Source organism: Festucalex cinctus, chromosome 18, assembly GCF_051991245.1.
Source record: "Festucalex cinctus isolate MCC-2025b chromosome 18, RoL_Fcin_1.0, whole genome shotgun sequence".
Lineage (NCBI taxonomy): Eukaryota > Metazoa > Chordata > Actinopteri > Syngnathiformes > Syngnathidae > Festucalex > Festucalex cinctus.
This window is the reverse complement of record NC_135428.1, coordinates 10695238-10720510: the sequence shown is the minus strand read 5'-3', so window position 1 is coordinate 10720510 and position 25273 is coordinate 10695238. Positions and strand designations below refer to the sequence as shown.

Here is a 25273-nt window from a genome sequence, read left to right as displayed (position 1 = left end):
GGACAAACGAATAATGTTAACTGGAAGAAGGCCCAATCACTTTGACATCCCTCTATGTGAGAGTGGTCGCATTTTCTGAGTAGTGTGCAACAAGATTGCAGTAGAGTGTCAACCAAATTTCACTATCTATAATCGAAAGCAGACTGGCACAAAAATGGCACTGGCATTTTGACATAGGCCCAGCCCAGCCCGACTCCTGAGCACCTCTCTGGCTACCACGTTGTCCAATCTTTTTTATTTTGATATTCCCCAATCTTTGTGAAGTAACTGGAATACTGCAAAAGAAATTTTGGGGGAAAAAAAAGTTTTTATTTTAAAGTTATGATGTGTCCACTACAGAGGACATTTTTTTAAACTTAAATGGTAGGCTCAAATACAGTTAAAATAATTCAAACAATACTTTAATGTGTTCTTAAGAGTCTTATAGAACACATGCTAACAACATTTAAAGCCTAAATTTGTTCAATAAAAGGTGTTATACACTTACTTTTCCTCTTCCCTAAAAAGTGCTTGCACTGAGGGAAGCCATGTTCTTTTATGATGCAATCAAAGGTAGCAAAGCCCCACCCTTACACATTTGGTATCATTGGAAAGCCCTGAATGTCCTCTATAGAGCACACAATGAGTTAATTCAATCGTATGCACTGGGTGGGAGATATTCAGGTTTAAAAAGGTCCACTACAGAGGACAAATTTGAATTGCTGGTAGTCAGGAGGATATCACACTATAATTTCCTATACAGATTTGAAAACGTGTAACCTCAAAGAGCTCCCATGAGAAGCTACTGTATGAGAGCCTTTGGGCTTGTCTTGTCATGGTGACATGCTCACATTCTGAATTTGCTTCGTAACATACATTTAACTCTTTACTGTCAGCTACCATGTTGAGTCGACACTACTGACATGATGTACATCATGTCACATGGCAAAAAAAATAAATGTCACATCGAAGCAGCATATCCCCCTTGATGTGATACACAAAATTCAAGGGGGCCAACTAGTGTTTAAGTGATGAAACTGCAGTATTGTGTATGCAGTATTTGACACATGAATCCGCAATTGAAAAGACTTGCCATGTGCAATTCCAAATCAACCTTAAGCTGTTTAAAAACAGAGTTCCAAAGTCTTTATCCCTAATTAAAGACATTTGTACACGAAGTATGTAAATTTATCACAGCGTGTCTTGATCTGGATAAGCAACTCGATTACTAACGCCCACATAATGAAGTCATTTTGCGTTGGACGTTTATATATGAATCAAAGTGAGATCAAAGTCAGCGCCGTGTTTGCTTTACATATGATTTGGATTTTTGGATTTACGACTTTTTTCCTCTCAACAGTTGTGGAACTTAAGTGGCCGCTCTGTGTAATGGTTGGCAGCTCGGCGCTAGCCACTGCGCACACAGATTTTCACTCTTATTTTGAAATGTCTTTCTTGACGCCTGTGTAGAGCAGGCCAACTGTTCCACTGGCTTTGCTTTTGCCAATAACTTGAGGTTTTCATGCGCTTGTACACTTCGGCCCCGTGTGCACATGCGTGGCTAATGGGATATGCGAGCTCCTGGTGTATGCGGTGGCAAACTTTGAGAATCAGTGCTAGTGCGTGAGGATTGATTGGGATACATCTCAAGAGAAATAAAAGTGAATGAGCTGCCAAAAGGTAGAGATGTGAAACTTGAAGGTTTTCTCTCTGCAGATCCTCACAAGCAGCATATTTGCGCAATGACCTATGTAAATTAGGGCAATTTGTGGTATTTACTGAAGCAAAGAGCAGAGGAAGAAGCCCTGGAACCCTCAGGGATGCGAAGTACACGCATGAGAAATGGTGATTCATCATCACCAATGAAAATCATGCAAATGCAAAATATAGTTTTTATTAGACTTAACACGATCAGGATTTTTGGGGCCCAATCTTTATCATGATCAGTGAGTTAAAAAAAAAAAAAAAAAAAAAATCCAGTCAGTCATATGACGGTGGTAGCTTGTTTTTATCTTAGTTTTTTTTCTCTATTTAAAAAAAAAAAAAAAAAAAAAAAAAAAAAAAAAATTGCGGGAGGATAGAGAAATATGTCTATGGGATATATGCCACGGAAGAGGCGGGACTGTTTTTTGCACAACAGTTTGTTTCCGGTTCGGCGTATGGGCTGCGTCAAAAATACTTGTGGACCGGAAATAAACTGATGTGTAAAATCACATCCCGCCTCTTCCGTGGCATATACCCCATTAAACAACTTGTCTATTTACTTCACCATAGTGAAAATCCATGCATGATTTACACTCATTGAAATGCACTGGGGGAAAAAAAAAAAAAAAAATACTGAATTAAATTCCAAAAATAATTTTTTTAAAAACCCACTGAAACACTCCATAAAACATGTAATGTTTACATGTTTACATCGTCTCTGACATTAATGACAAAAAACAATGCATAGACAGCAACTATCTTGAATTAAATACATTAAATAAATAATGCACATAATATTGCTAGCTCTTTTGCTTGATGTAAACACATTGTTTTTCAGATTTTTTACCAGTCAAAAAACAAAACAAAAACACTATACACAATGGCAGCAAAGACCGACTACAGAGTGACCCAGGTTGTTTTTGTGGTTATGTCTTATTTTGTAGAGCCAATCAATGACATTATTGATCGATTGCGCAAAATATGACATGACAGGCGATCGCAGATTTTGCATAAAATGCACAATATCGTCTGATCTCGATCCAGCCGATCACTCGTGTACTCATTTTTATATACATTAGAAATTAAAATCTCAAACATCAGTGATTTTAATTTGGGACTGTGCAGACTGTTAGAGTTAAGATGAAAATTAAATATCCTTTTAGAAATGATTAATTCTGAGTGTGCAGTTTTTTTAAACAGCTCTTGACCACTTTTGACACTTGACGGGTTATTTTCGCTCTCTGTTTTTCAACAAGTCACAAATTCATTTTTTCCCCAAGTAGTTAACCTGTTTCCAACCTTTCTTTCATGCTTTTTTTTTTTTTTTTAATTTTCGATTGGTGCACTGCTGGCAATCTATAATGCTACACTTCGTTTTTTTTTTTTAAGTTTCATTCTACATGCTTTCAGAGAGAGCCAAAGCAGTAAACCGTGACTGTAGTAACCACTTAAGAAAACGCTAAACAGAAGGACCCGCAGTGCTGGGACCGTAGTGCATCCCAGATGAGTAATACGGAGCTAATGCGCACCAGATTCACTGCACCATGGTGGGCTCCTCACTAAAAGTTCCTATCAAAACAAAGATGGGGGCACAGCTTCACTTTCTTTTTTACAGTTCTCGCTATTTCTGTCGCAAGGCTTACTCTGCAAGATCAAAAGTTTGCTTGCCTAATGCTTTACCAGAGAGAGTTCTCCGAGTTTGTGTTTGTGGGAGCCAAATGTTCTCTGTTGTTCAGAGCGACTATCTAAAAGGACGCAGAGGAAACTGGGGGGCATGTCTGCAGAACGTCTGTGTCCTGGCAGAGGACAGAACGCATGAAAGAGGTTGCGGGAGGGTTGCTTGGAGTTCAGCACGGCGGCTATATTTAAACCCGGTAGAGGGAAGAGATGATACAAAAAAAAAAGGGCACTAATAGTGCAGAAAAGGAATGAAACAGAAAAATATCAACTGCCGGAGGCGCGGGTGTGAGCTTTGTGAGTACGAGTGCATAAAGGAGTCATTGCAGTAAGTGAAAAGTCTGATAAGATTGATTTTATCTCAACCCCATTATTTCCTCAATCTCCCCAAGAGGACGCTGAAGCGAGAGCATCCTTCTGCTACCAGTGTTTGCTTATGTAGTTATATTCGCCTCTATTGGCTTTGTTAATCTGAGTATTGTGTTGATTTCATTCCAGAAAAAAAGGCTTTGTTGAGCTAAAAAAAAAAAAAATCCTTTATCAAGTGGCTGACACTTCTCTTGAAGATGAATGAAGCACATCTTGAATCAAAAGCTACAGTTTGCCGAGAGGGTCATTGGGGCAGGAGTCACTGTCAGGCAGTGAGGCACTTCAAGCATCCATATGTCCATATCGAGTACGCACCCTTAATTCTCTTATTTGTAGAGTAGTATCATCAATTACACGCTATGCGTATAATTACATCAGGAAATAACTGTCTTATGGACAAAGCAAGGTCCATAGGCCATGATTGGATGACTCAACTTTCCCACATGTTCTTCTAGATGAGCGCAAATGATGTATGACGTCAACACCAACTCTTTTAATCATTTCACGCCATTGTTTATCTAAAATATGACCAAATGCTCTGATTTACGCCTCTCAACAGTATTTAATTTCACATTTCTGTAGTCCTTCATGAAACTAGACAGATGATCATTTTGCGTTTAATCAAAATAAGACATGCAAACATCTGTTTTTACTTTGGAGCAGAATGAATGAACCACTGAATCAGTTTCAAAATGGTTGACGAGCACAACATCAATTTATCTTGTGTGATATTGTTGTGTAAGGTAGTTTTTTAATGACTAAAATAAACAGCAATAATGGTTACTAAACAGTAATAAGGATAGAAAAAGCTTGTTAGACGCTAATTGCAAAATAACACTTTATCCAATTACTTGATGGAATAATCGAAAGAATTAATCAATTATAAAAATAATCAGTAGTGGTAGTAAGACCCACAACTAGTGACTGAAGGGTAGGTAAACTCGACAGTATATTTACTCAAATGCACAGTAACCGGCAGACATGTAAGTTTGAGGTTTAACCTACCGAGTACCGACGGTAAGATAGGTATCGGGCCGATACCAGGCCTCATTTCAAGGTATCGATCGGTACTTGCCTTCTTGTGGTCATGTTAAGATCAGGAACTAGAGAATAGAACAACAGAACATTGAATGGTCACCTGGCAATAGCCATATCCATCTGGTACCGCTCCCCAGTAATTTCGTCGGGAAAAGGTGGGACATTTTGTGCAATAATTCGAGCTGATTGGACGATGCGACATTTTACACGTTTGTTTTAACCAATCATGGCCACGAGTGGGGGGAAAAGCACGAACATCTTACCAGCTAGAAATGCACGAACCGCCTCTCGCTGTTCAACATTCAACAACATTCAACAACGGTGAGTCATTCTGCGAGAACAGAGTTAATTGTAGCGTCCATTCGTCCATGTTGGGTTTGTTAGCCCCGGCGTTGGCGCTGGCTTCCTGGTTTCGTCACAGTTGCGTATCCCACCCCCAAACACAATGTTGCTCTGTGATTTGTCCGAACGGCAGTTATCAGGTACAAGGTCTATTCTCCGGAGTTTGTGAACTCACAAGTACCATATCTTTATTATTTGATATAAGAACTGAAATTGAATCGCAACCTAAACAATCCAAATTGTGACGTTCCTAACAACGTCCAGCCGGGATTGGACTCCATTGTTCATGTAATCCACCCAGCAAATAAAAGGATTTGAGCAGCTGTCACCATGCAAACATGAGGGTACTATTATTGCAATTAAAAGACTGCATATGGACAGCCTGAAGATAGGCCTCACTGCATCAGATGGCGCATTACAGACTGGTAGGAGGTTTGTCACAAACATGCCAGCCGACAGAAGAGATTTTCATTTGAAGGTCCGCGGCTGAAGCCAAAATTCCTCTCGCATGCGTACCCGTGAAGATATTGAGAAGCCGGGTCAAAGTTTATCTGGTAAATTTTGCGACCAATGTTAACCTACTGGGTCCATTTTGGGTTGAGGAATGGTGAGGTTGTGCTGTCTGCACAAGATAAGTGGTCTGAACTAAATCCGCCATCGGTCTGGCTAGCAGAGGTCGAGCGGGGAAATCGTGCCGCAGTGCTCATAAATCATCATATAATTGTTTTGGCTCAACTGATAATGAAATAGTCGGCTGTAATCAAATTTATCTCGGTGTTGAATGTCAACGGCAAACGTAGATTTGCACTAACATTAAGCTCAATCGCATAATTTGATAAAAGAAGCCACATAGGAATAGTGAGCGACCGTGTTGCCTCGCGGGTTTACGGAGCGGCTTCAATGGCTGCAACATTCCTGTTTTGTTATATATAAATATATTTAAATATAAGGGGGAAATTGTTTAGCATACTGTATATTGATGTGTGTATTTATGACAAATGCAAAAACATTCAGCCGAGATCAACCCCAAATCTGTATTTGCACAACTGTTGTTTTCAAAACCGTGTTTATTTTAATAACAACTGTTAAATCATTCATTATTTACAAGTTGCCTCCGGTGGCTTGCGAGGGATGCAGTTGGGAATCCCAGTCTGAGATGTTCCCTTCAGCTGTTGTTGGCAGACTCTTTTTGCCGCAGGTTGTTCAACTGGAAACTGTCTTGATTTGCATACATGCACCTGATGAAGTAGTGAAAGTGTTGTTGTAAAAATTTAGACAGAAAATGTTATCGGGTCGTGTCAATCGGTGCTGCTTTTTACGTACAAATGAATAACGGGGCAGCTTAACAGAAAATTGTTGTTTATTTCCGTTGTGGAACTTGAAGTTCAAATGTGACAGACGAGATTACGGACGGATTGGCTCAGCAACTTCAGTGATTTTGATTTCTATACTACAGTAAGCAAGGGAAGAGCCAAGGGGCAGCTAGCAAATGGATTCTTGAAGATGCATTTTGGGGGTGGGGGGCAATGAGGAGAATATGATTGACTTCCTGCATTTGGACAGTGAGAGCCTGGGCCTGCCAGGCCTCACAAAAGTTGATTTACTCCTTAAATGTTGCTCAGTGATCTCCCGAGGTTAACCCATGTTCAAAGAACAGAAATGGTCTCCACTGCAGGTGAAAATGTATCAGCGAGATGGCTCTTGGCAAGAAAAGCAGCCGAGAACTGCGAGACCTTTGAAAATAACTTTCTGCCAACAATTGGAATGGAGCCCTATTCCGAGGTTTTCATGAGGGTCCGCTGAGGTGAAACCTTTTTGGCTTCGCTTTTTGGTGTTTATTTCAAGTTCTTTTGAAAATTAAATGGAGGCAGCGAAATGGGTCGAGATGAAATTCTAAAAGCAGCTCAGTGCAGACAATTGGAACGCGTACAGGCTTCTAGTTTCCCAGCGAACTAACCATTTTATTGAGGTACAATCCATAACGCATTTACCGTATATCCGCTGCGGCTCGACGAGTCTGCTATGCAACGCGCCCGGGTCTCACTTGAAAGAGGGAGCAGCTGCTCTGACATGGATAAAGACGCGCTAATGTGTTAATGGATGTTGGAGCCATCAAGGACGCATCTGGCGCAAGTGCTGACGAGGTAAAAGTGAGATTGTGTTTGTGAGCGTGATTGAGAGCACCGCAGCGCTGACGTCACGCAGCATATGTGCTAAATCGTGTGAACGCGGGGTCAGAGTTGGTGGATCTGAATGAGGAAAAGTGCGAACAAATGATTGGGATGAGGATGTTATGTTATCCTACTGGAGGTTATCAGAAGACAGTTCACAGTGGGCATCAACAACAATACCGTTAAATCATGCTTAACTGTCTCTAAGGAGCCCCAACTGTGGCAAGAAAATATCCTTGACACTATTACAAGAACCATTCTAATGAGACGGGATGGATCCGTGCTTTCATGTTGTTTACGCCAAATTTTGAAACACATCAATGTCACAGCAAAAATGAAGGATAATCAGAGCAGGGAAGGTTTTAACATTCAACAATCTAATTTGGAACGTCGGTTTCCAGCTGACGCACGCTATAGTGGTCTTCTTCTATATTAATATTTTTTTCAATGTAATATAACTCAATTGCTGGTTGACAATCTAAGCAATGTGAGTCACTTATAGTCCACTCTGTTTATGGGAATAATTTGTCATTTGCTCCCAAAAACATATAAATACGTTCTAGTTTAAATATTACCTTGCTCCCAAAGACATATTTATATGTTTTGTTTTTGTTTTTTTATGCTAGAGCATACAGAAGGCTTTAATGCAGCCTCTGAACTGAAGAAAATGCTTGAAGCAATGGTAGTAATTACAAAAACGGCCAGCAGTGGCAGCAGAGTATAAGAGATCAACCAGGGCCATGTTGCAAAAGGCTCTTTCCCCCCACTGATTTAAACAGATTTGTGAATAATGATGAAACTTAGCTATATTCTAATGCTAATTGCTGCAAAAACGAGATATAAATATACTTTTTTTTTTTTCTCCTGATGAAAGAACTGACCGTAATTTTTCTTTTGGTAGGTTCCATGTTTTTATAGCAATAGAACGCAATGTTTTGTGGATCCGGCAAAATCCAGTAAAACAACTGGGAGTGAAAAGGGGGTTGTTTCAATAAAAATGGCTGAGAGTGAATGAATTAATTTAGTGCATCGTTTTTTTAGACTGACATAATAGTAATAAGAAATAAAGATAATCTTCACAGTTGTACAGTTCCACAACTACTGTTTACCACAGTTTCATAAAGGATGACTTTAAACTCCACTGAAAGTATTTTTCACAAGTTTTTTTTTTTTTTACACTGAGCGGAGACTTGTACCAATTACATTATTGACTGATTTTTGCTTCCGCCATCAACAAATTGGTGCTTTTGTAAGTACACAAAGACTGCTTGACTTGGAACAACAACAACAACAACCGCAGGGTAAAGATATAAACATTTGAATGTGACCCACTCAGAGTCACCGGATTAAAAGTGCTTTCTACAGACTCAATCATCAAATGTACGCCATTCTCAAACTTATTTTCATTTCCTGGCAGACACAGTCCAGACTCTGCGTTTTTGTAAGATGTAACAGATGTTTTTATTGGCCAAGGGATGGAAAGTGTGGCAGCAGTGGATGGTGGAGAACAAGTGCGATATTTTTATCTACAATTAATAATAAAGTCTGTTTGTGTGGTTTTTATAGTTAGATCTCTTTTCTTTTTTTTCTTTTTTTTTAAACAGTTGGTAAACAATATTTTCAGCAGACATTTTACTCAAGTGGTCCCATCCTAATTGTGAGAGAGCTATTCCACAGGAAAAAGATTTATTTATTTATTTATTTATTTATTGGCCTATATTAATTGAATATGCCTAAATTAAAGGCTTTGAGAATTATATATATATATATATATATATATATATATATATATATATATATATATATATATATATATATATATATATATATATATACACACACACACACACACACACACACACACACACACACACACACCTACACTCCAGAGGAGCCGGCATATTTGTAATGTCACGCAAGAAAGACGATTGTTGCCCTGGAGACATCCATTATCCCATAATATTAAATGTCACATTGTACCACCTCCTTGTTTGTGTCAGCGAACCGAACCAAGACACCGATACACACAAATCGCAAAATCAACAAAACCAATTTATCTTTCAAATGGTAGATTACTTGTGCGAAAACAACAATTCTGCTGGAGAGCAAGTGCTTCCATGAAAAACTCTCATTGTCTTGAGTGTGAGAACGAGCTCACAGTGTCACTTGAGAGAGAGAGAGAGAGACACGGCCGCCATGCACGGTCCATGCACAGTCACATACAACGCACATAATCTTGTTTCACCATGTGATCGCCTTATAGCCTGTTGTGATCTGGATATCCCTAAGCTGCTAAGAACATATTGTGAGAAGGAATTACCGTTACTACGGGACCACGATGTGTAACATCTACTCTGCTGGCTGAATTGGGTCATGAAACCGATATTGTTTTAGAATCAATAATACAATGCAGTTTCAAAGTTGACGGAGAACATGTCAACAATATTATAACATGAAATCAATGAAATTGACTTTCAGCTGTTCACCATCGCAAGACTTGTTTGGGATAGATTTTACACCAGGAATTTCCAGAGGTAGCAGGTTGACAAAATTTAAGTAAATACAGAATTATTCCAGCCAACATTCTGTAGCTATCAAAGCCCCAGTAAATATTCAAGCCCAGATCCTTTTGACTGCAGAGAAATGCAAATATTTTTCCATCTGGCTGTTTCTGAAAATTAAAAGGAAACTTTTTTTTTTTTTGTCAGTTGCATTTTCAAATGGTTAAATTGGTAGTAAAGTGGTAGTTTTGCGCAAAAGCAATAAATTTGCTGTTTGAACTCGGATGGAACATGTTGGATTCTCAAGAGTTTTCTAAAACATTGTAAAAATCTGCAGTTGCTTGTCACTTTTTTTCTGAAAGAAATGTTGCTAAATATAGCGAGCAAGTCTTAAAAGTTGGCAACACTAGTAGATATTGTTTCATTACGTTTCCGTTGTAAGAGCTGTCTTTGGTTGTCATGGTAACAAATGCCATGCTTGATAGGCACAACTGCCCTACCAAAAGAGTGATTTCAACCCAAGTTTATATCCTAATATAGCATTATGCCTTATATGTTACTTTTGTTCTAATTTCTACTTCCTGCTCGTTAATGACCACAAGAGTATTGGCCGCAGTCACAGGCACCGATACCTTGAGATAAAGCCCGATACAAATATGTGGTATCGGTAGTCGCACATTTCTACTTTTTATTAAGACACCTGTTACCTGCTTAGAAATGTTTCAAACAAAACATGGATAATATGTATCCTTTAATCAAAAGTAAATATTGTAATTATTTTAGTTTTGTTAAAAGATGCAGTGCATGAGAATCATTCAAATTAATTTTAGCTGGTCAGTTCAGCCAAGGGTGATCCTCTCTTGCTTTTTTTCCCAAACCTTTTAAGATGACTTGACTTTTCTAATGAAAGCACAAAAACGAATATTGGGCTACAAATAGTAGCTGTAATATTTTTAATGAGACACCTGCTTCACTGAAGAGCTTCTAATTCACATTTGCAGGTTCGACGTAATAGCCAGACTCTCCGGCTCAGCGGGAGACACTGACGCACACACTGAACGAGATTTTTTTTTAACCTGTCAAGCAGCGCCATATATTATAATTAGGCCATTAAAAAGGTAAAATAAAATATAAGAGCGGAAGCTGTCACCACAGTTTTCAGGGTGCAAATTCAACATCATTGTTCACATTCACACGTCAGCACAACACCTATGTACCGCCATTTAAGCTGCTATGAAGACATCATTCCAATGCAGAAAATAGAAACACTGCATATACACGCAGCATTTCATTCATTTGCGTCAGAGCTATCATATGCAGGGTTCAAAGTGAGTGAAAAGGAAGTCGGGTCATGAAAAAACATATAGCAGGTGCACGATCTTAATACGAAAGTGGTAATTGCAGTTTGCCGAGAGCATTGCAAACCTCAGCAGTGGTTTCGATGCAGCTGAAGACACTAAAATGACACAAACAAATACATTCGAATGCACCTGAGAGTTTGAACGTTTCAACCAGGTGAAGTCGGCTTTTTAATCGCCTGGAAGCACCACCGAGCCTACACTTTAACACCTGGGCGCCCGTTTTCTACTGGCATTTAAATCCAGACGGCAGCAGGAGGTGATTTGGCGCTCACATTACAGCGCATGTAATGGCCGGGTCTGTGCAATTATACCTTGCGGTGTTGTGCAGGTAAGATAACCCGGCGCAGGTCAAATTACCACGTGTAAACTTTCCAATTTAATTCCAGAAACTTTCCAGTAGGTTGCTGTCACGCGAACCATCTTTTCCCTTTAAGGCTCTCCCGGCTTGCAGACACAGCCAAATGTGTGTCTTTGGGATTACTTCAACAGCTAATCTTGTTCTGTGTGTGAAACTGTAAAGTTGTATTCACAGTGTAATTATAAACAGTTTGGTTGTTGTATGAATGCTCAGAGTTATTAAAGTAATCCAACAAAAGATGCCTCTGCCAAATTTAATATTGGGGTCTAAGGAACCAAGTGATAAAAGAAAAAGGGGATCTTCAAAGCAGCACATACTTGTTATTTTTATTTTTTATTTTTTTTGTGACTTGTTAAAAACTAATGACCACCCCCAAACCCTCTAACCTGCCTCCGGCCTTATACTAACTGTCTACGAGCTATATATCTATCTCATCTGTACGTACACCGTATTGTTTATATAGTCTGCTCGTGAGGTGGAGGAGCAAAATGGCCGCCCTGTAACTTCAACGGCTTGCATTGGCGTGTACAGGCTATCGGCTATCCAGTCTTATATACAGGCCAGCGGTAATTACAGTATGTTTACTCTCACATCTGATGCCACCATGTAGTGGTAGATCATGTTTTGAAGACAACACATTAACCTCATTTAGAAAAATAAAAAGAAAAAATTGGTGCTTGCTTTACTTGAGTAAATAAACACCTCTGTGCACTATGATGCAATATGTTGTTTATTCCCTAAATATTGACTACAGCGGCTCACAAATATATTTTTGACACCGCTCGGTGCTAGAAAAAATAAAAAGCCGATTACATAAAGTCGCTCAGCTAACATCACCAGAGGCACAGGTTGAGTCGTCCTGACACGCCTGTGTGTTGAGGCAAAGTGAGCTCGATAGCCAATGCAGACAAAGAGGGCGCGAGAGTGAGGCAAGGAAGGAGAAAGAAGAGTGAGGTGACAGCCGCTCGCTAAAGAATTGATGAGCGGAGTCAGGGACATGTTTCATCCACGCCATTTCCTGCCGCGATACACGTCCTCCGCAATGACTTCCTGTCATTAATATCATGGCGTCCTGCTAGGATGAGTTGACAAAGATATCCAGTCTGGATCCAGGCCTCATCGTGCACTGTGTTCATATTTTCGAATGCGTTTGTGAAGGGCGTGACCGGATGCTACAAGACCATTAAAGCTTGGCTTAAAATAAGCGGCTTGTCATTGCAGTTTGCAACTTAAACTGTTTTTATTAAACACTTTTAATAGCAAAACTGTGAATCACAGATTTTAGAGTTTTTTTTAAACAGCGGTGTCTGCCTAAAAAGCTTTGCTGGGCTGATCATATGCATGTTAAAGTTGCTGCAACACGCTTGTGTCACCTATGCACAGGACGTAGTTAGCGGTTGAGGCAAGCTCATTGCTACTTACGCCACAACCAGCTAGCTAGCAACAAGCTTCGCTGGCTACAAATGTGGCTCAACACATTGCAGACTCGCTCCTGAGTCATCATTAAGTATCAATTATCATTCGCACGAAGAGATGATAAGGAAAGACGGAAAAGTCTTGCTAACTGCTAAGCTAACCTAATACAGACAAAATTCCTCAACAACATGATAAAGTTGCTCCTCAAATGAAGTAATTGATTTGCAAAAGAAAAAAAAGAGCCTTGTAAAGTATCATTTAAACTTGGTGAATGTTAATTTCTCATCAGTGTTGGTCAGGTTTCGTTCAAAATTCCAACGCTTGTTAAATCTTCGCTAAACCTGCTCTAAACGGTTTTGTTTTTCTTGTCACAAGGAGTGTTTAAAATGTCCTCAAGACAAAAAAAAAAAAATTTAATCCTTAGGGGAACATTTAGAGAATGTTATGACCTTGAATGAAACCTGACAAACCCATAGTGTGATACGGACTTTAGTGCATAATAATTGATCAATTGATCATTAAGAAGTGTGTCGATTTTGTGGACTGGATTGTTAATTTTGTTTTTTTTTAGAATCAACTGAGACAAAATGGAGTGCATTACATTACAAAAAAAAAAAAACATGACATCAACTATGGGTGAGATGTAGAATGATCATTATAACTTAATGTGGTTATTAATTGAGGAATAGCATCTATTATGACATATGATCTATTAGAGGACATTTGCTACCATACTGTACAGTATCCAGCTAGCCACTCTGATGAGTGTCCAAAAGCATATTCTTTTGTGTCCAATAACAATATATGTGCCAATAAAAAGAATATTATGTCCAGAAACCAATAAAACAAAGACCCAAATCCAATACTTGGACTCAAAACAAATCAGCGTTGAAGAACCTATTGGGGATCCACGGAGGCAAGAAACTGCAGTCAAACACTGAAATAAACTGCGGCTGTTAAGGTGGATGCAAACGGCTAAACATAAAGTTGACATTGCCATGTTTAAAGTAGTAGTAACAAATATTTGGGCCTCAAGTGTCATGTAAGCCACTCTGGCAAATACAAGTCACTCAATCTGCAGTCATAAATTTTTGAAGCAACAAGGATAGGGTCAAAAGCTAAAGATGCCAAGAAAAAAAAAAAGTCACCTATGTTATATCATAGTGTTTTGAAATAAACGTCTGTTCGTGTTAGCGTGAGGGCAAGTTTGCACACAACTTAAGAGTAATGTTAGCCAAGGTGCTAGCGCTAATACAACATGACAGGTGTCTCGGCTGGTCCAACACTACACACCACGATAGAAGGTGATGCGAGGTGATGGTGGCTATGCCACAGCCAGGTCATCCTAACATAATCCTACTTCAAGCTAAATGAAGTAAAACGCCACATTTTCAAACACATTTGACTGAAGAAGGGGAAAGGTATAATAGGCCAGAATATGTTTATTAGGCCATCTTTTATGTTGAGTCCTAATCGAGCACCCTAAAGTGTATAATCAACTTGTACCTGCATTCGGTCGCCATGGAAACAGAGAAGAAAGGTGAAATGAACGAGAAAGACAAGGAAGAACTGCGCTACCATGGAGATAAAACGTTAGACAGATGGATGGAGTTATCCCTATGCAGATTTCACAATCTATATTCCACAGCGTGATCACTTTCCTCGCAACACACAAAGCCTGCGCTCAGAGCACACACAAAAAAAAAAATAATAGTTTTGATAGGCCACATAATGTCACATAGCTGCTGATATTCGTTCACTGTGTTTGTTCAGAGTGGATAAAAGCCTTTAAAGATAAAAAAGGAAGAAGAATGCGTAGAGTTCACTTAAGGTTTAACCTTGAATATCCATTTATAATGATAGAACACATCAGAAGGGCACATCTTTCCTCAAATTTGGGGCAGGCGACTTTTAATCCCTTTCTCTAACATTTATTCATGATGGATAAACACAGAAAAGTGAATTTTAGTCATACATTCTACATAAGTGGTCCTTTTTGTGCCAGTTCGCAAAAAGCTTGGCAAAAAAATGATTGTTCCCTTTACCAAAGTTAAATAATTTAGTGTGTCAATGTTCCTTAACAAGTAAACGGGAACGTTTTGTGCCGTAAAAATCAAGTTTAAATTGGAAGCCTCCCGCGGCTTTTGAAAACACTGATGTTCCCACTTCTGAGCTAAATGTTCCAAGTGCACATGTGCGTATTTTTCTTCCTTTAGGCAAAAAAGGAGGCGTCTAATGTGGAGGCTACTATTTGAGGAAATACTGTGACCTGTCCACAACCTCCTTTCTGTGGCGCCAGTAAACTTCTAAATTATTTAGGGTGACCATATTTTGTTTTACCCAAAGAAAGAGGACACTCGGCTTGGCCTCCAGATGCGTAAATGCTACTGAAAGTTTACTCAATGATGTCATCCAAAAATATTTTAACGTACTGTATGTCTCCTCTGTATGAGCAGAAAATAGATTTAAAAAAAAATAAAAATAAAAAAATTGAAAGTCTTACTTGACAAATGAATAAATAATGACAATGTTCAAAGTCCAATCTTTTTGCTCCCACGAGTGACTTACTTGTTTGGTATATTTATTTATTTATTTAATGGGGGTGGCGGGGATCGAACCCCTGTCGCCGGTTTGCGAGCGCAGAGCGCTACCGATTAGCTGAAATTCTGGCCTGCTGACACAGCCTAGGACCTTATTTGAACTCTTAGGATGTGAGGTATGTAAAAAGATGACCACGGGTTTTCTTTAAAAACAAAAACACAAATAAAAAATATACATTATAAATTAAATAACATTCCACGAAACCTGGCTCTCTCTCCTTGCTGTCCATTGTCTACCCGTTGTGATAACAAGGGGTACTCCGCCTCCCAGTTGTGTCGTAACGAAAACCAAACATTCACTGTTCCGTAGGACAGACTCAGACTGTTTCCATCATAAAACAAAATTCAAACAATTAATTTGTTAACCCCTGAAAGTGTTGTCAAGTATATTTTCACTAACGTACACGACACCCTCCGAGTGTGTAAAAAGCAAATAATTAAGTGAACTCGATCACACAAACACACCAAGCATGCAAAACGATGATCGGTAAACAAGAGCGGGAAATGTGTTACTGTATTTCAAATCTAACACTACCTCCGGTCGCATTTATCTTGCTGTGCCTGGGCTGTTATATATTAAGCCAATCGCTTACAGTACAATCACCTCAACTGCTATTGATACGAGTATTGACCGAAGCTCCTCCTTTATGGGAGCAGGCAAGAAGCATCAATCACTTCCTCGCTCATTCATGTCCTCGCTACTGTCCTTGTGAAAACGTATGTAACACTCTACACAACCGAAGAGGGAAGCTGCACATGATCACCTGGAAGTAGACTTGGCTATCTTTTGTTGTGGTGAATTTATCCACGACTCTGTTCTAGACGCAGAGACCAACTTGAGTTAGTCTAAGTACAGATGGATTGTTGTAGAAGGCTGTTTGTTTGTACTTTCTTGATTGCTATTGTCAGAATCGCTTTGTGTTTATGAGTCTTTTTGTGTATACATTGTAATTTCCCGACTCATCAGCAGTGCTTTTGTTTATTAGTCTTTCATTATTGAACTTTCTTTAATGGAATTTTCTCTACTCGTTAGTAGCGCTTTACAAGTTTTCTTGTTTTGTACTTTGTGACCATTCTAAGCCAGAAGTACCTTTTGTTTGTACTTTATTGGAATAGATTTACTCCTCCTACACTCGGTGTCTGCTTTGGGGTCCGACCAGCGGCATAACATTATAATACCAAACGCGTAAATGGACCTATGCGGCCAATTTGCACTTCTGAGGCTCTTAATCAAACCTTAGTGAACTTTCCGTCTGATTACAATGTTATTATGCATCAGCAGAAGAGAGATAGATGTGACGTTCCATCATCTTGGATGGTCCTTATGAACTTTGAATTATCATGCATCGCTTCAGTCACTCGGAACGAGTGAAGGAGAAGTATCATCAGCGAAAGACAACGCATCTAATATTTCAGATGGAACAATATTTGTCTTTTTGGGAGTAAACAATCATGCCCCGGCCGTTCAAACACAAGCGGGCAACTTGTGTATGGCGCTCACAAAGGCCCCAACTTAATGGAAGTTTGAATTACCATTTAAATAGGATTTCCTTTTTTTTTTTTGTTGCAATGGGGGTGGGGCATCATACAGAAAGATAAATTACATTGTAAACAATGTCAAAACAGTTTAATGACACACATGAAATGAAAGCGCCCGCCCTGTGCTTTCTTGGCTACTGAGTGATATAAAGAGCCGACTGAATAAATAACGAGAAGACCCGAGGCAAAAAAGCCACTACGCGGACTTGTTTTGTCTCTAGCTGGGCTTGCACTTTTAATTGACTTGAATAAAAACTCAATTACAGCATTGTGGCCACCGGAGGGAGAAAGAGCAAGTGAGAGAGTGAGTGCGGAGAGGAAGGGGACGGAGGGGAGGAGGCTGAAGGAAAAAAAAAAAAAAAAAAAAGGAGAGAGGAATGAGGGAGTTATTGGGTCAGAATGGCACCTCGGGGGTGGAATCGGGACGGCAGACAAAGCTTTTCTACTGGCATGTCTGTCTATGGGAATTACACCTCAGCGAGAGGTAGCCTAAAAAAAGATTAACAATAGGGGGGGTGCATTTTCCTCATCTCTTTTAAGGCTTTTTTTTTTTTTTTTTTTAATGCATTTATTCTCATTTTATCCTTTGCTGGTCTTGGTGGACGGGGAGACTGATTGAAGATGACAAGCATCCAGTCAGTCAGTAAGCACACACGTCCTCAAACTCCCGACTAGGAACTAATGTGATGCAATGAGCGGGAAAGTGGAGATTCTTTATGAAAAGAAACATCCTCTGCATCACACTCGGATACTGACAGGCGTGACTCATTACGTGTCTGGCTGTAGATAAGCCGCTATATGTATGTTTTATTCTTAATTGTAGGGAAACATATGGCGTAAGAGCGGTTATGGTGGGAGGATTGCGGGAAGTGTGAGATTCCATACATCTGAAATCACGAAACAACAGATTTGCACTCTCTCACTCCCACAGCAGTCAATGCAATGTTTGCGGACAGTGAGCCAATAGTTCCGCATTTTCCCGTGCCCGTCGGAGTGTGTGCGTATGCGAGCTGTTGTTCCCATTGTTGTGCTTTATTGATTAGTCATCTCTGTGGGCAATAGGCGCCGTTATCGGGCCTGACACGGAGACAGACGGGGGTGGATGATGCATGGGACGGCAAAACTGTTCAGACGCAAAGATAATGGAGCGACGCACGCGCCGACACGCGGCGCTGCCAAGATGGACGGCTCTGCAACTGGCACATGCTCCCACAGTCTCTTGCACACAAAATAGACCCATTACACAAGTGAGCGCAAACATATTGGCAGCGATGGATTTGTTCTCCAAATCCTGGGCTGCATATGGATACTGATTATCTACTGTCACTCCTGCGTCTATCAGGAGGTGTCGCTTATGGAAAGTCAAGCACACGTGCCTTGAAGAATCACCGCAAGTGTCTCTCAGGACAAAAAAACTAATTGAAAGAGAGGAAGAGAAAGTCCATAAAAGGACGACAAACCCCACAGAGCTTCTCCAGCACATACAGCCGAGGGATCTGCAACTCACCTACAAGAGAAAAACGAGAAGAGACAATGAGGTCAGCATTAAAGAATAATACAGTGCAAGATGCAGCGAGAGCAACAGAGCGTCTTCCGTGCACTTAATGGTGTGAAACATTTAAATGAGCTGCTTCCTGTTCTACGTTCAGCATAGACAGACCCACATTTGTTCATGTCTCAATGTTACTTGTTATAATGAACTGAGCACATGTAAACCAAGAACTCTTCTCCAAACACAGTACCTTAAGGCGAAACACAAAATAAGGACAGGTGTGTAATTATTTGATACAATTTATATTGTCCCTGTGAGACGGAAACTTCCCATCTCCAAACAACTGTTTCTGTTACGATTGTGTTTTAGGTTGGGTCATATTTTGGGTTGTGTCATGGGGTCATTTTTTGTTATGATGTTGCTGTCATCAGTTGCTATGCAGTTATGTCCCTTGTGAAGATGAAATTGATGATGAAATTGTCAGTTGCTATGTCCCATGTGATGTTGAAATTATCAGTTGCTATGTCCCTTGTGATGATGAAATTGTTGAAATTGTCTGTTGCTATGACACTTGTGATGATGAAATTGATGTTGAAATTGTCAGTTGCTATGTCCCATGTGATGTTGAAATTATCAGTTGCTATGCCCCTTGTGATGATGAAATTGACAGTTGCTATGTCCCTTGTGATGATGAAATTGATGATGAAATTGACAGTTGCTATGTCCCTTGTGATGATGAAATTGATGATGAAATTGTCAGTTGCTATGTCCCATGTGATGATGAAATTTATGTTGAAATTGTCAGTTGCTATGTTAGTTGTGATGATGAAATTGGCAGTTGCTATGCCCCTTGTGATGTTGAAATTGTCATTTGCTATGTCCCTAGTGATGATGAAATTGACAGTTGCTATGCCCCTTGTGATGTTGAAATTGTCATTTGCTATGTCCCTAGTGATGATGAAATTGACAGTTGCTATGTCCCTTGTGATGATATTTTTTATAAACTATGAGAGGGCAGAGGCTGTTTTTGAGCCAGTCTTTTCTTATAAAAGGAAAGGAAAAAAAAAAAAAAAAAGCAAAAAAAAACAAAAAACATCCAACCCATGAAAAAAATGGATCCAGTTGAATATGTGTCTGAGGAATGCAAATATTAACAATTCCAAATGGTGTTTATTTTGGGACTTGTTTTGGGCATGAATATTTAAATATCACCTAAAAAAAAAAAAAAGCACTTTTTTTTCTGCCTCACACATGTTTATTCCACACTTGGGGATCAATTGGATCAGCCATCCCTCTTTTCTGGAATTGAAGTGAGCTGTGGTCAAATGTCAGATGTAAAGCTGGCCGTCCACGAGAGGCCAACCACCAGCACACAGGGAATAGATTGTCATGGCGTGCGCTCAACACTCATGTCTTTCTCCAGAGGGACACCCAGATTCGGGTTGCTCAGTCAACCGTGAAAATACACAAAAGGTCAAGTTTTCCACCGCGTTCCGTTATTCCCCGATGGGACGGCCGGGTTAGGTAAGGCCACAAAGCGCAGCCGCAGAAATGAAATGCATCCACGAAAATTGAATTTGCGTGGCGATTAAAGATCAGAACATGACAAATTTCATATTTTTATGGCAATGCGACATTAGTGTGATGCATAGCCTGAGGTTTCACTATATAGTTGTCAATTTTCTTTATATATTCATTCATTATAGTTTCATTTATAGTTTTCCTACATTTTACGATAACAATTTGATAAATTACAGCATCCTCCATTCACAAGCCAAAAGTCCTAATATTGATTTTGCACAAATTTCTTACTCTGAGTTATTGTTGGGATTGTTCTGCTCCTAGATCTGTTGTCAATAAGACTTTCGCATGCATACAAAATGTCTCCCTTGCTTTGTTGTCTCGTCTTATTTAAACAAGGATTCGCAACTCTCTCTCTCTCGGACTGCAGGAGGGAGGAATCATTATCGTACAGAAAGCGTCTTTCGCTGCACAATAGACACAATAGAACGCGTATCAATTACATCAAAATGTCTCTCAGACAACAATGGGCAAACAAAGCCAGTGAGACTACTTGGAATTGAATCAGTTATATGACACTCTCTCCCGATATATATAACTTGATAGAACGATATATAGCTAGAAGAAAGATATCTAGATATATAGCTAGATAGATATCGTTTACACTAAACCTCCAAACCGTTTTTAATTAAATGTATAACTTATTAAATATATGGAATACTTTTGCTTATCAATAGTGTCGGACAGAATTCCTATTCTGCTGCATATTTTTATGGTGTCAAAATTTGATGCAAAAGATGACACAGACTGACACTGTGCTGTCCCATCGGTCTCGCAAGAATAAAAACGCATCACTGTAATAAGCCATGACTTACGCAAGCACCCTTTTCATTATTTTCCAAAAGGAAAGCCGGAAATAGAAATACTTCAGATTGCTATCTCCGTAACCGTAACTATAGCTGGCAGTGCATGAACTGATCTGATTACATAAGTGTAGGATGAGCAACGCATTCAGGCTAAATATTCTTGATGGCTAAATTAGAGACTAATTAGTTGTAATAACAAGGAAGATGGAGTGAGATATTGCATAATCCTGTTTTGAATCACGTAAACACATCAATAGGGAGTCTGTTCTTGTTGCTCACCCATCCAGAGGGCCTACTTTGATTATAATTTAACAGGATTTCATACAAAGAAAATACATGTATAAAGGCTTATTTTAACTTGCATTTTTAAAAATAATGAACTGTTAAAGAGGGTAAGTCCATTCACAATAGAGTTTGACATTTACTTGTGCTAGTCTACTGAATTCCTATTACCCCATAGGCGGTCAAAGGCATTCAATATTTCAGATCTGCTACTTAAGGTGTGGAATGCACCAAACCCAGAGCTGTGTCACTTTTACTTTGTTATTTTCTGGGGGGTTTTATGGCATAGAGGGGGTGTGGGGAGGTGGAGGGGGCAAGTAAGGAAAAGAAGGTGTTCATTATTTTCCACATTTTATTTTAAACAACAGCTAAATTCACTTAAAATTTGCACGACAGTTAAGTTATATTATTTAAAGTAATATTTCATTTGTGTTAACAGTCCTTTTTGATAGATTGATAAATTGAAATCCCGATTTAAATTTTGGCTCCTCTGGATTTTGAAAACGTTATAATCGAAGAAAAATTATTTATGTGCCGAACGGCACAGTGCGTTTATAAATTTGCCATGTTGTAAAGATACACTGAAAAGTACACGTTGCCAGCACGAAACACATATGAGAAGGATTAACATCCTTATAACTTCATTCATTAAATTAATTATGCCACGCAATACATTCTGGAAACCGAAAAATAAAGTTTGTTTTTTTTCCACAACATATTTACAGTTGACACCCGTTGGTCCATGAGCAGCAAAATCAGCGTATAATTGACACCCATTGAAATGTACTGGGGGAGAAAATATACTGTGTATTATACATTACTGTATTTTTATTTTTAAATTAATCGGTCGATTAATTGAGACCTTTTTGTTGTTTTTTTCACTAAAAATTGGTATTGGCATCGGCTTAAAAATAAAATTACATACATGTTGGGCCTAATTTTTATAGCATTTTTATATTTGTCCAATAATTAAGGAATGTTTGACTTTTGTTTGTTGCTTTTAAATTATCATGAGAACACACTGCCTAGAAAAAGTAAATACGCCAACCAGCTTCATTGTCATTAATAGGCCACTTAACTCATTCACTGCCGTTGACGGAAAAAGACGTCAAATGATGCTTTTTTGCTGGGCTGGCAATGAATGTGTTAAGTATTGTTTAAGTAATGATGATAATGAAGGGCTGCATGGTGGCCTACTAGTTTTCAGCGTTCGATACTGGGCTATGTTGACCCACTGGGTTTTGTCGGGTCCTCAGGCTTCCTCCCATCCTTAAAACATGCATGCTAGTTTCACTTTACACGAAAGAATACATTTTTTTTTTATACACAAGGAATGAGGATTACAAAATTGCTTAAGTTATGTTAAGTAATGTAGTACAAACCCTTCCTGGGGCTCATAATTGGAATTTCCAAGTATTTCGATTTTCTAAAGGGTTAAAGGAGCATAGGTGATGAAAAAGTCATGGCTAGCATTGCTCCATATGTTTGAGGGTCCATATGCTAGAAGGGTCGCGAATCATGAGCCAGGTCATCTCCATGGACACTAAACATGATGCCGATGCCTCCCATTAACGATGACCCTGAACCCCAGCTATCGGAGCATACGGCGGACCAGCCCGTGGCCTGCGACAGCATGCATGCTAATGGGACAGACTGTGTTAGGCAAAACACATTAGCAAGGGCTTCAAGGTCGCAAGAAGTTGTTTTGAGAGCTTTTATAAAAAATAAAATTAAAAAATGGTGGAACAAGTGCATGAAATGCCCTGAGAGTGAAGTGTTGCTGTTATTGCACTGTAAGTAAATGGCCACTGTGTAAGTAGGGACCATCCATAAAACACACAAGTTCTGTGTGGGAGTTTATTGATTTTCTTTTCTACCTGTTTTCTCATCTTCACTTCACCGGCACACCTGTATTTTTCTATTTGTTTGTGGACATTTTCCTCAGAGCTCACTCTGATGGAAAATGCAATCTTGTCCGGTCCTCTTGCTTTCTTTTCTTCCCTGACTAATAGAAATTCTGTTAGTGTGTTTGTATGGGATGAAAGATGAAAATGATTCTCTGTGAAGGAAGAAGGATGGTCATGGAAAAGAGGGAGTCGGTTGGAAAAAAAAAATGAAAAAGGTAGAGGATGGAAAATCGATGAGAAATGAAATATATCAGAACTCCTGGAGCAAGGTCAAGAGGATATGATCTCTTACGACACACAGTTGTGCCTCGCCGAGCCTGAGGGTTGGGGGGCGGGGCATGCAAGATGGAGTGAGTGTGATGAAAGACGAATGGGAGGATGATATAAAGAAAGGAAAGCCCGGAGAAAACAATACAATGCCATGTCGATACAAAAATGTTCAAAAGTTCAATATTATTATTATGAATAAATAATAATAATAATAATAATAATAATGTTCCCTGCTAGCGACCAGTTCAGGGTGTACCCCGCCTCCTGCTCGAAGCCAGCTGGGATAGGCTCCAGCACCCCCGTGACCCTTGTGAGGAGCAAGCGGTTAAGAAAATGGATAGATGGATTATTAATGATGCATTTAACTTGTTAAAGCAGGTCCACCTTGACCTTGCAAATTAGACGAAACTTCCAGTCCACTGTCATCATCCACTGTATATAATCTGCTTATAGTTATTAGTTTATTATTTATTTATTTTATTTTTTTTTAAAGGGATACTTGACTCATTAAGCCATTTTCAGCAATAAAAAGTTAATATTTTGTCTATAATTAATGTGGTAACTTCATTATTTTTCATTTACAATTAATACCTTTAAAAAGTAATTTTCTACTTGCTCATGGCTCAGTTTACTGACCAAACCCAGAAAACAGGTGAGCCATGATTGGCCGTTACCTACTTCCTCAGCACAGGTAATGTCATCATCAGTCGACAGCAAGTAGAAATGTACTTTTTAAAGGTATTAATTGTAAAGTTATCAAATTCATTCTGGGCAAAATTATTCACGTTTCACTGCCGAAAATTGTTCAATGAGTCAAGTATCCCTTTAAGATTGGGAGCTTAAGCAGTGTGCATTTCTTACGTAATACAGTGAATAATAAGTCCAATGGAAAATGATGTTTTTTGGGTGAAAGGGGACAGTCTCAAAATATCTGATGGTGATATTGGCTCAGATCTAGTGGTAGACTCAGCTAACTTTGCTAGTGCAAATGTGAGTGTGAATGTATGTGTCTCGATAGGTGGCCCAAGATGGTCCAGGGAGTTAGTCGGCTCTTTACCCAAAGTTAGGTGGGATGTGCCACAGCTTCCCGCAGGATGGATGGATGGATTGTTCCCCAAAAAATACCATTAATAGAGTTCCTAGGATGTTTATTTTGCTCCTGGCACAGATTATCTCCGAAGGTACAAACGTATTCTGAATACAAAAGAATCGGAGGCCTGCTGGGTTCCTGGCATAGCTTGTGTAAAACTTTTCTTGAGGAAAATATATTACCTATTTATCAAAAAAAAAAAACACAAAAAAACAAAAACAATTTTGCCATAAGGGGGCGAGAGAAGTGTTACAAATAGCGGCGGATAAATTTGCTGATGTGGGCGCAACACGGTCGGATACCAAAACGTGGAAACATATCTCCCAGCAGTCGTCCCACGCTAACTAATTCAGCAGCTAAGTCGCGAAAGGGGCCAGATCAGCAGGTTGCGTCCCCGACCACGAGTCCAAGTCCGAGTTCCATATGCACAGACCATTAGAGCCTCTTCTCACCTCCTACAGAGAGCAGAGCCATAGAACAGCTGTCTGCAGATACCTCCCTGCAAAAGCACTCAACTAATTAAAGAGCCATTAGTGCTGCTGCTCAGTGGGTGGCGTGTCGGTCAGCGAACCCGTTTGCATATGTGGAGCTTCTCTGGATTAATGCAATTTGTTGTTCTGCAATAATTATTGTGTACATGCTGTGATATATGATTGGACATTACAATTTACAAAAACATCCTGTCGGCTTTGTTCTGCCCGCCTCCATCCACGTGTACCACACGTTCGACCCCCTGCACACCCCACTCTCTAGTCGCCATCATACAATTTTAATTCATAATAGGGACGGA

At 39.4% G+C, this 25273-nt stretch overlaps 1 protein-coding gene across 4 annotated transcripts in view; it reads right to left on the bottom strand.

The window, feature by feature from the left end:
- The window catches only part of cadm2a (cell adhesion molecule 2a), a 181191-nt gene that overhangs the window by 116563 nt on the left and 39355 nt on the right, over nt 1-25273 (bottom strand). Inside the window, exon 2 of one of the 4 annotated variants that reach the window (XM_077504955.1) lies at nt 18516-18562. The exons of the other annotated variants lie outside the window; for them this stretch is intronic. The gene's annotated coding sequence lies outside the window, so the exon portion shown is untranslated. The remainder of the gene's footprint in view (nt 1-18515; nt 18563-25273) is intronic. 4 annotated transcript variants of the gene reach the window in all.